At 41.3% G+C, this 16852-nt stretch overlaps 1 long non-coding RNA gene across 1 annotated transcript; it reads right to left on the bottom strand.

Moving 5' to 3' along the window:
* Positions 1-9159: 9159 nt before the first annotated feature.
* Positions 9160-15963, bottom strand: LOC136009110 (uncharacterized). Its single transcript, XR_010610338.1, has 5 exons — positions 15853-15963; positions 14676-14819; positions 12721-13079; positions 10323-10446; positions 9160-9510 (listed from the first exon to the last, which is right to left on the bottom strand). It is a non-coding gene; the product is annotated as an uncharacterized LOC136009110 (long non-coding RNA).
* Between the last annotated feature and the right edge of the window lie 889 nt (positions 15964-16852).

Raw genomic sequence — 16852 nt, forward strand, 5'->3', positions numbered from 1 at the left:
CCTTTGGTCTGGTGACACCCAGCCAGGATTTTAATAATACTCATGGAAACCAGAGGGCAAACCTTGCTCCAGCCACCTAGAAACACTTCTGGCAGGTTCCTGTATTCACCATGCACTACAGTTATTCCCTGTTGCTGGGGTTGCTTCAGCTCTCCAGTGAGTATAACTCAAGTGGGGTCAGATTGGAGCCCTGCTGATGTACATCCACTGAGCCAGCAGTGCTTTTCATCAGTTTATGAATTTAGGGCTTGTCCTCTATTATGTTGACTATGTTTTTTGCCTTGAAAGAGGGATACTCTTTATATTGAACACATAAATATAGAGAGTGACTGTTTACACATAGGTGGTAATTTTATATTATATTATATTATTGAGAATTATTTATGTGATCTAAATGCCTTCCCTCCAACATCATATTACTCTACAATAAATATTTTAACACGAGTTGTGCTAAGGAGGCTGTGAATTTGCTCTTTGCTGAGGCAATGCCTTGGTTTCTCATTTTGCAGACAGCTTGCAGCTTTAGAAAACTCTCACTCTGCACATTGCTCTATCTCACTACAAAGTGTCTCAGTAACACTGTCGGTTTGCTCTAATGATGAGCTTCTGTCATAGTGCCCTGGATTCTTTTTATAGGGAAGGTGCATTTTACTGGATGGAGAAGCAAAGCAGGTGAATACAGCAACAAGCAATCAAGTAACTAGCATTAGCCAAGATGAAGTCTTTGCGGTTGCTATTTGCATCTTCTCAAGGTATCCTCATGTCTCACCTATAACTGCATTCAAATGTGTAAAAGCCCCAAACCATATTTTTACCAATATAACCTGTTTCATAAACCTATAGAATTTTCCAGTACTGCAATGGTCTACCTTAATGAAAGCTTAATAAATTAGGCACATCAAGAATGCTGGCAGAATAACATTAGCTAATTTTATAGAATATGAAAATATGCTCACTTGTGTGATGGAGACTGCTGTTTGCCTTGTTCTATGCTTCAGTTCCTGCGGAAGCGTATGTGGTAGATAAAGAATGACCTAATGAGTTTAATGGAGAGAGAAGGGAAGTTTCCGTATTGAAACAGCAGAAAACTCTGAGAATTAGATTCAAAGCCTGTTGTTGATGCTGAGCTCTTGTGTTTAAATGAATAAGATGCACTCGTGCAGACTGTTCAGCACTTGGCTCTTTAAACATTGTCATTTTGTATTTCATGGAAAGAAGGCTTTGTCTAACTTGCAAAGCTGCTGTCACGTCTTTTCAATCTTGCAAGGGTAGGATGTATTATGCTAAGCAGAACATCAGTTTGGGTTGCCTTTGTAGGTAAGAGCTAGTCTCAAAGATGCTGCTCAATAAACTTCATCTCTTGGCTTGCTAGGTTACGTTTCTGTTGCTTGTTGAAGTCAAGGAGAAGCTGGTGGACTTCATTGTTACAAGCAAGGAGGTTCTTTCACTTGGCCCATAGTGCTGTTTGCTCATGGTGTGCAATGCAGCACTTGAGCCCAGGCACCCTCAGCAGTCTCGGTCCATGGGAGAGATGTAGGATAACAAAATGCAGCAGCAGGTACACTGACAAAGCATAGCAGGTAAACTCACCACTGAATACTCGGCAGCAAACTGGATTCACAGCAAACCACCTCAGTGCAGCCTGCAAAACAACGGAGCTGTCAGAAACCCCACCTCCATAATCATAAGCATGATTAGCATTAAAAAAAAAAAAAAGGAAAAAAGAAAAAGCTTTTCATCTTCAAAGTCCTTTACAAACGTTCACTAATTATCCCTGCATGTCTCAGTAGTGCAGCTATCATGGGAAGGGCCTCAGGGAAAACAGTAGAAAAGTTTCTATGTATTCCTTTAAGATGATGGTTGAAGCACAGAATCCCTTTTTTTTAACTCACCACTGAATGCAAAGCACTTCTATAAATACTTCAAATAGCACTAACAATGCTATTGAAAGGTATATCTGTGTATACAACCTGTGTAAAAATGTATGCATCATTTATGTCCCTTTTAAGTCTTTAAAATATGACCAATGGCCCATTGGCCCTTTCTGCTGGAGTGGGTTTCTCTAGGTGCGTCTGCGAAGACTTGCATATGTGATTAACTTTGTAAAGTAGTCCTACGGAAGCTCAGTGAAGCTGTTCCTGATTTAATATAAGCATGCAACATTGACACGAGCAAAGCCATAATGAGTATAAATTGGCCGTTTGGACTGTTATACTTGTTGACACAGACAGGCCTTTACACACAGGTAGGTCCTTCAGCCCTGTTAAGTTAGTATATTCACTTGTTTTTTTCTGGGCATTCTTGCATCCTAGGGAGGTAACTTTGTGGCTTTCTTAGAGGCCCAAGCTAGAGTGTGCCCAAGAAGCCTCACCGCAGCAGTCTGCTGCCACACCACTGATCAGAGCATCAGTCATTTGTGAATGTTATAAAAGCTGAATTCAACTCACTAGCTGCTGGTTGTAATCCAAGAGATAAAAATGTAGTAAAATCTGTATTTTAAAAAGACACAGAAATAGACTTCTAAGTGGCTGTGTCTTTTTCACAATGGGATTTTGAATAAGCAGATCGCTTAGGAGCCAGATCTTCAAAGTACACATAGACTTGGACATTTAGACAGTCTCCTAGCAGACGGATTACTATCTGCTGTCAAAATGTGGTTCTGATTCATTTATGGAAACTTTACTCTTTTCTCATAAACCTTCTTCAGCTGTTTTAGGAAAGCAGTCATAAAGTTTCGTTTCCCATCCCTGGCTGCAGGATGGTCCGAGAATGCACCTAAAAACAAATACTGAACAGCATGTTCATAGGAGGCATTTCTTCCTGCTCTGAACTAAGAGCTCAAGGTGACTTATGACTTTCTCACAGATTTTGTTGTCTGATGCAGCTGTGATTGCTTTAATATCAGATAACTTTGATGAAGACTGTATTATTTAGTTGATTTCTAAAGGCTTTGCCGTGACAGAATCCATGCCTGTCTTCAGTGATGCTTGTGATCCAATACGGGCAAGCAGGCAGCAATGACAATTAGACAAGAGCAGCAGGATTTGCTGTTTACCATTTTAGTTGCAATTTCTACCAGTTTCATCAGTTTGTTAGCCAAGAGAAATTGTTAGTGTAAAACTAGATCTATGAAGTTGCGGGTGAGTAACTGGAAACATCAGAAACTTATCTCTGAGTGTGGTTTGTCAACAGCACAGCAGAGTTATCCAAATGGTGCAAGACCTCATCAGGTTTTTGGTGTGGAAATGGTTGCAAGACACACACCAAAACACCAAATGGGGTATACTATAAATGGGATTTTTCTCTTTAACTTCCCCACGGGAAGAAGGGTACGTTTGTTGATACAGATGAAAGCTCTTACGCAGGCCTGCACAGAGGGACCTCGAAGTCCGTTGTATTCGCTCTCTGAAAAGTTTTCACTGAAGGTTTTGTCTCAGCTTCACACAAGCCAACCTTCACATCTTACTTCTCTGAGGCATAGAGCTGTCGCTTGTTTCCATCACACAAAGGGTTTCCTCATCTTTCAGGGAAACTTCCAGCAGCAGGAAGTTCAAAGAGAGCTTGAGCTCATTTTGCACAGCTGGAGGGCACCTCCTTACCTCTTATAAACCCACACCCCCTTCTCCCGCTAAGCTCTGCGGGGCTCCTGAAGCGCTTTTTCCCGTGACAGTTGTTTTCCACAGTGGTACTGTTTTGCACAGCTTAGAGGCTTGGCCTGGAGGTTAGCAGTGCTAATGTATACCACTTCGGTGTCTGGGGATATTTGAGTTGAAGCTCCTGCCCCTGAGGTACTCTTAACACTTTCAGGCCTTTAATGAGTCCCCGTAGGTTTGGATCCACTGTTTCAAAATTGCAGAGCTATTGTTTCAGAAAGTTAGGCACTGTACCAAAGATTTTGTGGATTTTTCCCTTATGCAACAAGGGGAAAAATACAGCGAAATTCAGAGCCCAGTCTTCACTTTTTCTTCTAAGTGATCAAGCGCATTGCTATCAGACATATGCTAGCACAAGCACTGTGTGTTTCCTACTGTCTCACCAGCTCTCAGAGTCTCACATTAAATACATCATCATTTTGGGGGCATGTTTTGAAAGCTTCTCCTTCCCTGTTTTGCCCCCTCTTCCAGTCCTTGAAGTGGTACGTGAACGCTCGCTGTCCTCAGAACTGCGACCCGTTTATCAGCAGCACACACCAAAACACACACTGGGACAGGTACACATTGCAAAGACAGACCACTCAGGAAGGAATCTCAGGGAAAAATCAAATCAGTGCTAACTCTGGGGAAAAAAAATAAAGGTTTAATAGTAGAGATGAGGCTAGATAACCTTCTTAAGAGCTTACTACTTTAATCTGTCGAGGTCCCTTTATCTGGGTATTTACCAGTATCTAGAAACCACACAGCAATTCCTTTTTATTTTTCTCTAATCCTTCCATCTGTTAAAATTAAAAACCAGGGATGGAAATAAACATTCATAGGGAGATTTGGAAACTCTACGGAACTGGTAGAGGACTAGGGTGAATTTCTAAACTAATGGTACACGGCTGCTTTGAATTAGGGATTGCTGAGAGCTGGACAACCATTTGTAGGCAGGTGGGTTCAGTTTATTTGTTAGAATAAAATGGTGACATCACCAGAATTTTGGATTTAATCACCATGAAGTTCATCCTAGGAATTAGCCCTAGATGACCTTAGTACCAGAGAAGCTTGCAATATCCGATTGTACCTGAACAGGAAAGATTACAGCTTCTGCATCTACCAGAATATAACTTCTTGTCAGCACCAAGATCAATACATGATCAAGAAAATATACCCATTATGGCCACATCTAGAGTGGGAATGGAGGCATCAAGCCTCTCTTTTCTTTTTCCCTCATCCTTTCACAGCTTTTTGCTCAGAAGTACCTGAAGTGGTGTGAGGAAACACTTCTGGTGAGAGAAGCATACCTCTCCTCCTCATCCCACCTCACCAGGCTCGGGCTGCTGAATCTACACCACTCATACCAGTAGTATGTCTGGTCTTGTTTCCCTTGACACCTTCCCTGCCTCATCAGCTCTCAAGCAGCTTGGTAAAACTCTAAAAACCACCTTCTGCCTCCATTGTCATAGTCCTTGAGCAAGAGGTGCCTCCCTGGGATTGTCCCCCAAGTCTTTTCTTTTTCTCTCACTCCATTCTCACCATTCTTTTATGCTACATGACCAAAGAACTCCTCCTGGCCAAGACCAAGAGGTTTTTCAGGACAAAGCTACAAAAAGGTTGGGTTTGTTTCTTTTTCTTTTTAGGGTTTTTTTTTTTCTTCCTTTTTTTTCCCTATTTCCCATTCTCAGTTCACTTGCTGTTTAGGCCACAATCATTTTTTCACCTTATGAGATTATGTGCCCTTTCCCCACCTTTCCTTCACCTCCTCAGACCAGCCGATGGCTCTTCAGCTTCACATCTCTTCCCACTCTCTGACCTCAGTCCCATGCTCCTCCACATTAACATGTAGACCTGACTAGAGCCATATGCTCTTTGGGAGGCTAAATGTGACACAGCTACAAGCAGTGTGCACTCTTACTGAAGAGGAAAATCTCATAAGCGAAGTCTGTTCCTTCCTCCATCCTGTCAGCCACTGAATTCATGATGCTGATGCTGCCTTCTCCCCTCCGGGCTGCTTTGTTTGAAAGGTTTATTTATTTATGGAAATAAAATATGGAAAGGTGATAGTTTAACTTACTTAATGAAGTGCTTTGCAGCCTGATGACTGTGATTTATTCTGCTTCCCAAGTGGTTTAATTCTATACCAGTTCTCCTTGATTTGCCAAAAAGCAACAGTAATTGGAACGGGAGTCACAGAGGCTGCTTTACATCAAATTATGCAAGAATTCCCCAAGGTCTTCACTGGGACACAGTTATTTCTGGTTGTAATTTTATTTTATTTTATTTTTTTTCAGTGGCTGCTAAAATTGCTTATTTTTGTTGAAATTTCCAGCAGGAATAGCTCAGCAGTTTGGAACAGGAATGTTGTGTCAGAGGTGAAGGGAAGGATGGAAGGCATCTTGTGTGTAAAATAATCTCATGCTTTCAACAGTCCTGAAAAGTAAAGCAGTTAGCCACTGACCTAGGCTTTCCTCAGCAACTCTGCTTCTAGGTATCACAAGAGAAACTGATTCTGATGGAGCAGATTATTTTCCTGTGTTAGCAGGCTATGCACGTCAGAAACCATTCACTGTACCAGACAGGATGCGGCACTCATTGGGCTGTGAAGTCTGGCCAGATGCTGTCATGACATGAAGGTCTTTTGGGAAACCTCCATCCTTTGCAAGGCAAAGAGATCCTCCCATCATCTCTTCAATGTAGGTGGTGATACAGAGATGTCCCCCATGAATATCACTGTACAAAATCGAAAATAGGTCTTCACTCACACATTGCTGCTGAGGGGGGTCTCTGAGCATGGACTTCTCCCTTGGACCAGATCAAGAGCCTGGACACTGCAGAGTGCTTTCTGATGGGCTGAATCCAGTGTAGCTGAAATTAAGTGGACTGTCAGAAAACTAGTTTTGTTCAAGTTTGGTTGTTTCACAAAAGTGACTCCTAATTATGCTCATCTTCAAATACTAGAAGACTGAGATGCTACAAGTCTGGTATTTCATAGATTGCTAATATAGGAGGTACCAGTGTGGGTCAACATGCAACATCTGACAACCACTGAATGCTTTCAGTTTGGAAAATACTGTAAGGCATTCGAGGTAGCTTATAAACTGGAATTCTCTATTGCCAGATAGCACTTGGCCTTCAAATGAATGCTGCAAAGAAGAAAAGAAGGATGGAGAGGATCATTTCCTCCACTTTCAAACTGCACCTCAGTGAGAGCAGCCTCAGTGCTTTGTGACCTGCTAAATATGTCACTTCTGGCATGAAATGATTTTTGTTGCAAAGCCTTCAGTGTCCTATCTCATGTATTTGTAAGCCTCCAGAAAAGCATTTCCTGATGCCCTCCCAATCTATTGACCTGTAGCTGCCCTAACCTTGGCTCTTGTAGGTGGCTTGGCTTGTAACCTTGGCTCTTGAGGGTGGGAGATCCTTGCTACCCCAGGATTTCCCACCCTCAGCTGTGCCAAGCACCAAAACTTAATGGCTCTCCAAGTTGTCCTTGTCTCCAGATACTCCCAGTAACTCCCTCTATACTGTAGATCTTCCAGAGTATCCAAACACCAACTTTCACCTTTTTCAAAATAAGGACTTGGTAGTATTCATGATAAGGAAATGAACATGGCTGAAAAGCTGTAGCACTACAGCAGATGGCAATGCAGGGGCATGAGCAGGTGAAATTTAAGGAAAATGAAAATTACTAGATAGGTGTATGGGCACCTTACAAAGCCCCAAGACGCTGGCCTACATTAAGATGTTTGTCCAGCACATAGTATCTTGATATAATTAACACCACATGCTTAAATGGTAGTAATCTCACCAAAATGGGCATTTTCTTTCCTTGTGACAAAGTGTTCCCAAGGATCCCAGTGAAATTGCATCGCTTTTGACCAACGTTATCATATGTATGTCCAAGTGATACAGCTGAGCTTTGGCAAGATTTGCATCCAAACACAGATCCACCCATCTTCAGGTTAGAAAATGCTCAGAACAAAAGAAGACCAAACTACAAAATGTGCTGTCATCAGACACCTTTTCTTAGTTTGAACATGACACTGCCATTCAGTGAGCTAAAAAATGTTAGGCAACAGGAAAAGAACTAAAAAATTGGGCAAGCAGAACATATCTGACAATTCTTTTAAAACAAAATCTTAAGTTTTGCTACTCCTGTGCTTGAGCAAACTCCTAGCTTAGAGACAGATATAGTGAATATGTGTATTCCCAGTACCCTATACAACCAGTAAGTCATTTCAGTTTGGGTGTGAACACAATCTATTCTCAGATGATGTGCCTGTGATTCTTTTGCATCCTGAGGCCCTTGGCGAGAATCCTGACAAATAAGGTTAGTCTTACCTGAGGCAGTGGGTTTCTAAGCCTTGATCTAATTGAAAAGAGGGAAGCATCTCTTTTTTCAGGGAGAGAAAAAAGGAACACAGAGAGGTCAGTTAAGGAATGCAAACTCGACACATACCAAGAATAAAAAAGCCCAATGCTGACAAACCAGGAGGCAGCAGGCAGAAAATATCACATTATTAATGTTGTTAGTAGGCCCAAAATAGCACAGGAATGAATTTCCACTGAACACAAACAAAAATCTAGGGATGGTAAAGTCTGTAACTAGCTTTAGCAGCCAGTGAACTTTAAGTAGTCACCACTGATAGCTGTTTGGTATTGTTAAGACATAATGATTCCTCTATAAGTACTGTGGTATCTGTGATATAGGAGGGATTATAACTAATGCCAATCTTTTCCACCAGAGGCAGATCTTTTGGAGAATAAATATCTATTTTCCATATTTTACTTAATACTGTAAATTCTGAAAGTGTCACAAGCACAACATATCCATAGGTATTTTATCAATGAACATGAGATTGCCAGGCCACGTTTACCAATGCATCTAATGAGAGGACAGGCTACAGCAAAACAAGCTGCTTTTCTTGTTACACCAATGCCCTTCAGCTTCGACCTTGCATGACATGGTAGCATCATAAAGATCTCTGCGTCCCATTTAGCTCTTTCTTGAGCTACTGGGTTGCTACCAGGTGTGGAATCCATTAATACCATCAAGATAGTATGTGTAACATGCACATCTTAATTATCATAAAATTAACATATATTTAATTTAGAAGAGAGCAATATATACATATTACAATGAAAGATTTCTATTGGCATAGTGAAGCACTACTAAAAGTCAAAATACCTACAGATAAGGACTGAGGCAATAGAACAGAATCTCTAACAGAGAGAAAAGGAAGCCAGAACATCTTTTTGAAACATGCTATAATCCAGTTCTCCACTAGCTGCAGAAACTGCTGCATGATGCTCTTTGCTTTGCATGACTCCTGACTGATGTACAGAGGTCCATTTTGGCCATATAAATCTAAATGTCAGAGCTGAATTCCTACAACCTAAAAGCAAAGAAAGGAGTCATGAAAAAAAGCCTTACAACACCAAATACATTAAAACTTCTGAGTCTTCTCAAGTTCTTTCTCAGAATACTTTTATTGTCAGTGAAACCAGGAAAGTAGCCATATATGCAAGGTGTTTATTATTCAGCTGGTCTTACACAGGCATCTGCTCAGAATCTTCTGTACTGGTTTCAAGATGAAAATACTGTTCTTTGCATCCTAGTCACACAAGCTGAACAGTTAGGAAAGCACAAACCAGAGTCTAGCTTGCTTTGCTTTTCATTGAGGGGACTGTTTAATTAAATCCCAGCCAAAAAGAGTGTACAAGCTGCAGGCAAGTTTTAATCACTGGTGATGACAAGCCAGGGAAGAAATAAAATCACACTCGGTTCTTAAATACCAAGCTGAGGTTTTCAGGATTTGCAAATTATCAATGTCCTCTTGTTGCAGACTCTTCCGCCTTCTCTGCAGCACTCCTGTTAACAAAAGATGCTCAAATTATTGCTAGATAAATAGGGACACTTACACTGGTTCAGCATTCTTAGGGTGGATGTCTGATATGAAGAAGATAAGCAGATCATGTACTCTGGACAATGTTCTGCTGGGTGTTGATTACATCTCCATCCACCCATCTTCAAGAGACTGTGAGCTTAACTAGCTGTAGCACAGGCTACTTCATTGTCTGGAAGCGCAATAACAAGCATCTTGTATACAGAAAACTGAGATTGCATCATTGCATATTAACTTTCCTCTATTGAGGTGCTTGAAGAGATTAAAGGCTTTTTCTTAAATTTTAATTTTATTCATTAATGAGGAAAGGGCTGTTTGTCATACAGCAAGAATACACAAAGTTTAAAATAAGCGCTGTGCATAAATCTTTGCATTTGTAGAGAAATAATATGCCTCATATACATTAGGCCTTTGCCTGTTTTACTGCTGATGAGATCTTCTGAGGCATCACTAGCAGAATCATAGAACCACAGAATGGTTTGGGTTGGAAGGGACCTTCAAGCTGATCCAGTTCCAACCTCTTGCCATGGGCAGGGACACCTTCCACTAGGGCAGGTTGCTGCAAGCCCCATCCAACCTGACCATGAACACAAGAGCTAATTAGCTCTGTCCTTTAGCTAATTAAGATGTCATATCTTCTTTCTTGACAGGAGTGAAGTCTTGCTGTTACTTCCTCTAAGCTAACCCCCCCGCTCTCTAACTCCTCATGGGTACAAGATCAACAATTGCCCCAAAGAACTCTTCAAAGCCTCAGGCATTAGAAGGCAAAGATTCTGACCTTATGGCTGCTTCTGCTTCTACTCAAAAATTGAGCAGACACATTTAAGACTAACAGGTCACTGTGCGTCAGGGTCAAGATTTATTTCATCCTCAGGCATACATCACATAGCATTCTCGAGTCCCTGTAAATTAGGGTAGACATACATCAGTTATGTCAGGCATTTGCTTGCCTCAGATGCAGAAAGATCACAATATTTTTTTCCTTTCTCAGTAACAGCAGGAGTCTGGTTAAGAACAAAGAATTAATAAATCCCATCTGCTAAGGACAGTTACCTCCCTCATCCAACCCTTATTGCCCACTATGCATTGCCGCTGCTCCGAGGTGCAGGTCAATGCATGTGTACTCTCGTACCTCTGCTCGGAAGGGTAAGAAGGGCATTTGCAATCACTGGTGCTCGAGGATAATGACTCCAGATTAGCAGCCAGGAGATTAATGTGGAATAAAGCTAAAACTCATTCAAACTTAATTCCCTTTGCTTCTGAAGCTTTCTCAGAAAACCACACTTTCCTCAGAACAGCTTCTTTCTTCCCTCCTACTCAATGCCTTTTCTAAACAGCATACCATAGCAGATGCCAGGGTTTATACTAAAGACTGGAAACCCTGCTGTAATGGGTCTTTTTCTATCAGACACCAAGATTCAAGATGCAGTGGGGAAAGTAGCTGGTCATCAAGTAGGAAAGGGAGATCTTTTTGTCCCAGACCATGGGGCAGATTCGTCTGCATCTCAGACCCACTTCTTGCGCTGAGGGTCTCCACCTGCCTTCCCTACATGACAGGGAAAGGAGTCAGTGAGCCCAGGCTCAACCTCAGGATCCATGTTAGATGCAGAGATCCTTTCTGCAGGCCCCTGTCCTTGGAGGAGTTCAGCAGAAGAGGAGTTCAAACAGATATTGATGTCGCAGACAGGAAAGCGTATGGGGGAAGGAAGCCCTGGCACCATACCGTAAGGCTCCTTTATTTGGGAGAGCTTTTACAAACAGAGCAGGGCTAAACTGACAGTACAAAGTCAGGTTTTGCATTCCCAGCTTCCCAAGAGGATTAGGGTTTTACCTCTGCAGCAACCACCATACTAGACCACATGGCTGGAAAATACAAATGAGTAAATGACAGCTTTGGAAATCTTTACAGTCTCTGTCCTGGTTAGTAAACACAGAGCAGATCTGGGGCTTAAACATCTTTCTCTACTATTGCTTCTGGCTCTTGAGGTCTTCAAAATGCCTGTGGCTTGCCTTTGCCTTTTGCTGCCTTTCAGTCTCCTGTATGCTTGCTCTTCACATTACGGTTGTGTTCAATCGTCTCTGTTTTGTTTTCCACAATAACCATAAGAATGGTCTTTCAGGTTACATGCAATTACCTGATTTCTGCCAACCAGGCTACCAGCTCAACCAGCCTCCTGAGGTTATTGGGATTTCATTATGCACACCAGATTTAATTCTTTACAGGCCTCCCACAGTTTCTTAATTACATCTTGTTCTCCCTGTATCATTATCCCTTAACTGGCCTCAAATTAAAGTCAGTTAAAAAAACCCCACCACAACACAACTGGCTTCCTTTTTCACTTGTGGTTGTCTAACATCCATATAAAACAAAAGATGCCTTATAATAGCCTTGCGTATTTGATCCTCGGAACTGAAAATTATCTGCAAAGACAATAACAGTCAACCCTGCTGTGTTCCTGGTCTTAATTTAATAGAATAATGGCAATACAAGCCTGGTAAAGAGCTCCTGGGATCCCATAGTCCTTTGTCCTCTCTGAAGGATAGGGCTATTATACCCAGACCATGTCTAATAATTTGTCTAGCTTGATCTTAAAACCCCTCTATAAACACTCCTCCTCTGTGTAGCATATTTAGGCACTGCACCACACATAATTTCTATTAATACATCCCGAAATACCTCCAATGTAAATTCACTCAGTTCACCACGGACTATTTTGCAAGGGTCTTTGAGAACAAATTAGCACTTTTCCCTTTAACAGGTCTTTGAACACTGTTACATCTTACCTCTAGTCTCCTTCAATCTTTTCTCAGAAGCCATGGATTTCACTTTTGTTTTCTGGCAGTGTTTTCTTTATCTCCTACCCTTTTGATTCCCTCCTCTGGACTCCTCCCAGTTCGGCAACACTTTTGAAAGTGCGGTGCCCAGAACTGTTCAGTGCCAATGTCGGCATCCCAGGGCCGAGCAGGGAAGGATAATTACCTTGCATATGTTACCTACACCACTTCCGTCAGCCCTGCACAGCATGAGATATGCTTAGTTTTGTAACAGCACCATATTATGACAATTTCATTCATCATGGCTCCATTAAAGCAATCACATCTCTTCATTCCCTAGTTTAGAATTCATTTTTCAATTTCCCTTTCCTAAGGTTAAGTGTTTGTATTTCAGTACTTACTTTTCCTTGGTTGGTTTGGGCACCTTTAGTGCTATTTCTCAGTACGATTCTGCATTTTGATCCTGTATCTCAAAGAGCTTGTAATCCTTCATAGCCTCAAAGTTCTTTGAATAAGTCTGTCTCATGATTCGAGTTGTTAATGAAAGTCCAGAGTAGAAACATGATTTTTGCAGAGCTCTGTTCTTAATGTTTTTCCAGTTTAACATCAAACCACGTGAGTGTGTGCTCACTGTATCATGACTGTGTAGGTACGTCTTTCTTTTGTTTCCTTTAGAGCATGTTAGGTGGGACCTTATCAAAAGCCCTGCTACAGTCAATATGTATCTACTTTGTCTCCTTTATCCATGAGAATAATTATCCTGTCAAGAAGGAAACAAAGTTAGTTTGACATGATTTACTCTCAACAAATCTACTCCAGCTGTTTTCATTAGCTTATTATTCTCTAGGTACCTTATACATTGATTCTTTAATAATTCAGTCGTGCATCTTTCAAGGTAACACAGATAGACTTGTTATCTCCCTGAACCTTTCTTTTCTGAAGGATGGGTTCTTGTGGGTTTTCTTCTAGATCCTAGAGAACCTTCTCCTCTTTTGTTACCAATGAGTGTTAATGGTTCAGATATTGTTGCAGTTTCTTAGATACTGCAGGGTAAATTCTACCAGGCCACACTAACTTTAATATACATAACACATTAAATATTTTCTAACCTCTTCTTTCCCTATTCACACTCGGGCATCTGTGTTCTTGTAAACAAGCTAATTGCTTTAGGCATTTGCTCACAGTTTATGTATTACCTGAACGAAAGATCACAGAATCATAGAATGGTTAGGGTTGGAAGGCACCTTAGATGCCTTTGAATATCTTTAATATCATCACGATCCATTATTTGCAATCTTCCCCTGTTAAGAAATGGGACTGACTTTCACTTTGCCTTTTTCTGCTCTTTTAGTGCTCATCCAGTCTTTTCACAGTAGTTTATTTTTATCACCCTCAACACTAGCAAGTTGTCGTGTAGTTTGTCTTTCCAGGCTCAGTCACACACTTTTGGTCACTTTTTTTCCACCCAGCTTTAGCCAGATGTCCTTGTTCCTAATTTGTAAATAAATCCTTTTTTAATATTCAGGACTTTTAAAAGCTTCTGCTGCAGCTACTCCTTTTTCTTACGCTGATTCCTTTCTCCTTCATAGCACAATAATTCGCCGTTGTGTCTTAAATACAGCTTCCTTCGGTAATCGCTCTCTCTCCTGTGCTTCCTTATCCTTGAATTATCTTCCCAAGAGAATACTCTTACAAATTCCAGGAGTTTCTCAACGTCTGTTTTACCAAAGCCCATTATCTCTATTTTGCTTCTCTCGTGCTGCCCTTCTCTTAAAATAGCGAGCTACAATCAATTGCTTTGCAACCATTTCCTTTCCCTTAGTTCCTGGAATCTATCACTTTTACAGAAGTTGTCCCAGTGTGTTAAGAAACCCCTGTGTCTGAAAGCTGCTGTAGTTTCTGGTCAGACAAAAGACATGAAAAAGCAAAGCATGTCCTGCTTAAGCCTGGATACAATGGTACTTGTACTACTTGATAAGGGTCAGCATTACTCCAGAAATGTGCAAAGGTGATCTGCTTAATTCTGATGTGATGTGGCAATTGAGATGCAACACACATGCAGAGAGGTATTGTTAATCTATTTTGTTACTTAAGGAAACCTAAACCAGTCAATGCAGTTAGAAATCATCACTCACAGTATTTAAGCACATAAATTTCTGTACTCTATGACTTCTTAGCACCTTTAAAACTGCAGAGGGATATTCATATTCAGCCTTATGGTGAACTGCATCCAGTCCAACAGTGATGGAGGGACTACACAACAACTAAGTCAATCCTCTATTCTGTAACCCAAAATGCTCTTCAAAGCTAGAATATCTGAGGAAAAAGGGGGAGTACATGCACATAAATTCCTTACCTGTTCAGGTTAGGAAAAATCTAAATACGACACTGATAGTAGGTTCTTCTTTGTCAGACTGACAGATTTTAAACTGCTTTCAGGGGGGCACCGCTTTCATATTTCAGCTGTCTTCTCATTATTGTTAAACCTGGAAGCTCAATACTGGATGACAGAAATATTTGTACAGTTAAACACCAGGAGAGAGGTAAACACACATGTCAGGAAACTGTCTGAATGGGGAGCTCACTTCAGACAGAAATCTCCCTTTAAGCCATACAATGAAAAGCTGCCTAGATCCATCCTTTTCTAACTTTCTCTTATCTGTCAGCCCAGTGATTCGGCTCATCATTCCCCTGGCAGAATTTAAAGCAGGTTTAGATGCCTGCTCTTCATCCCCACGTAAACACCACACACAGAGAACTATTAATGACAATTAGACTTTAAAAGCCTGCTGTAGGAAATCTCACCCCGAAGCTCAGTGAGCATTACAACCATCCCACCTGCCAATATACCTCCCTCAGCGGGAATTTTATGAAAGGAGAAAAACAACTATGCTCTCTTAATCGCTGGCTACCAGAAGCTGTCAATGACTAAGGAGGGGCTCTTTCATATCTCCTGAGACCATTGTACTTCCCAAAGGCACAGGAATACGAGACTCTTGGTTTACTGGCTCACAACCACCACGTTACAGCTTTTTGGTTTTAAAGAAAAGATGCTTACTGAGGTGTTTCTAAAAAGCCTCACAGCATTTAGAAAGGCTGCTCCAAAACCCTCCTCCTTGAACAGTTAACCCCCCTTTTTCGTTTTTAGACTGAATTGCATCATGGGCCATCTATAATCATTTCGTTCAGTTGCAAGCACTGTCCTTAATCATTCTGTCTCCATCCTTGTATAGATACAGATCTATACTCACATCTCTTTCATACTTTTTGAGCATGACTGACCAGCCTTATTGCAGGCAGAGTTATTACAGCCTTGGGCTGTGGTCTATACACCTCTTGCCCCTATCAAAACTTACCAATGCCACATTCATGGCTGCTTATTTCTACCACTTAAAGTCTTCTACTACAACATTCTGATCACTCTGCAAAATTAACCATTTTTTTCCCTTATTTTCTCTACATTGTTTATACAAATATCCATTAGGATCAGTCCCAAATCCACTCTTCTGTTACCTAACCATCAACTCTCTTACCTTTCCTCTAGCCCCATGTCCCTTTGACAGCCTTCCTTTCTGCTAGATCCTTGTTTAGTGCCAGGGGAGAAAATGGCTTGCTGCAGAGCACAAAGGATGCAGCACAGACAAAGCACAGCTGAAGAGGAAAGGACCAGAGAGAGAGCAAACATCAGTATGAAAGACTTCATTTATATATAAATGATTTTGGATTTGCAGCGGGTATAAACTGCCCTGTTTCCACTGACCTGCTGTCCTACTAAATGCCAGCTGATAAATTGCCATACCTGGTTTTCCACAGGTAAATACAGAAGAAAGCATTTTACAGCCTTGTTCTCCACTACATACCACACTAGCAGGGTCCATTTCTGAAGCTCTCACTTCCCTCAGTTTTTTTCAGCTGAATCTCATAGATCTATATTTAGAAATGAAATCATATTAATGCCAGCTGCTACCTTGGTTTCCCAGAATTTACAAGGCACTTTACCATGGGTGCTGAAGTCACATACTCATCATCCTGTCTCCACAGAACAAAACATGGATGGGGCTGTTTCTTTCATGTATCTGGGCCATTGCATGCAAAAATAAATGAGTGCTATTATACTGCAATAAGAACGAACACAGGTGGTGAAGGAACCAATACACATGTCATGGTTAGAGCTCTGGAGATTCCTGATGGTTGATCACCACACTCATTCTGCAAGCTGGTTGCGTTGCAACACAATGTAGCTCTCGTGTGAAGGATAGTTGTGTGCTAGGGTTGACTCTGTGACAGAAAATGCTCTTTCCCTCCTTGTTAGTTAGGATAATTTGCAATGCATAGTGGGAATTAAACAGTAAAATACATGGGAAAGCACAGTGGCATGCATGGTTTGCCCCTGCCTGTGGCAGGAGGTTGAAACCAGATGATCTCTAAGGTCCTGAACCCAGGACAAAGAGTAAAGGAAAAACCACCCATTGAAAAAAAGCCTAGAAGTCTTTTGAACTGTATCTTGCCTGCTATGAGCAAAAGTAAGGCTTG

This window comes from Lathamus discolor, chromosome 2 (assembly GCF_037157495.1).
Source record: "Lathamus discolor isolate bLatDis1 chromosome 2, bLatDis1.hap1, whole genome shotgun sequence".
Taxonomy (NCBI): Eukaryota; Metazoa; Chordata; class Aves; order Psittaciformes; family Psittacidae; genus Lathamus; species Lathamus discolor.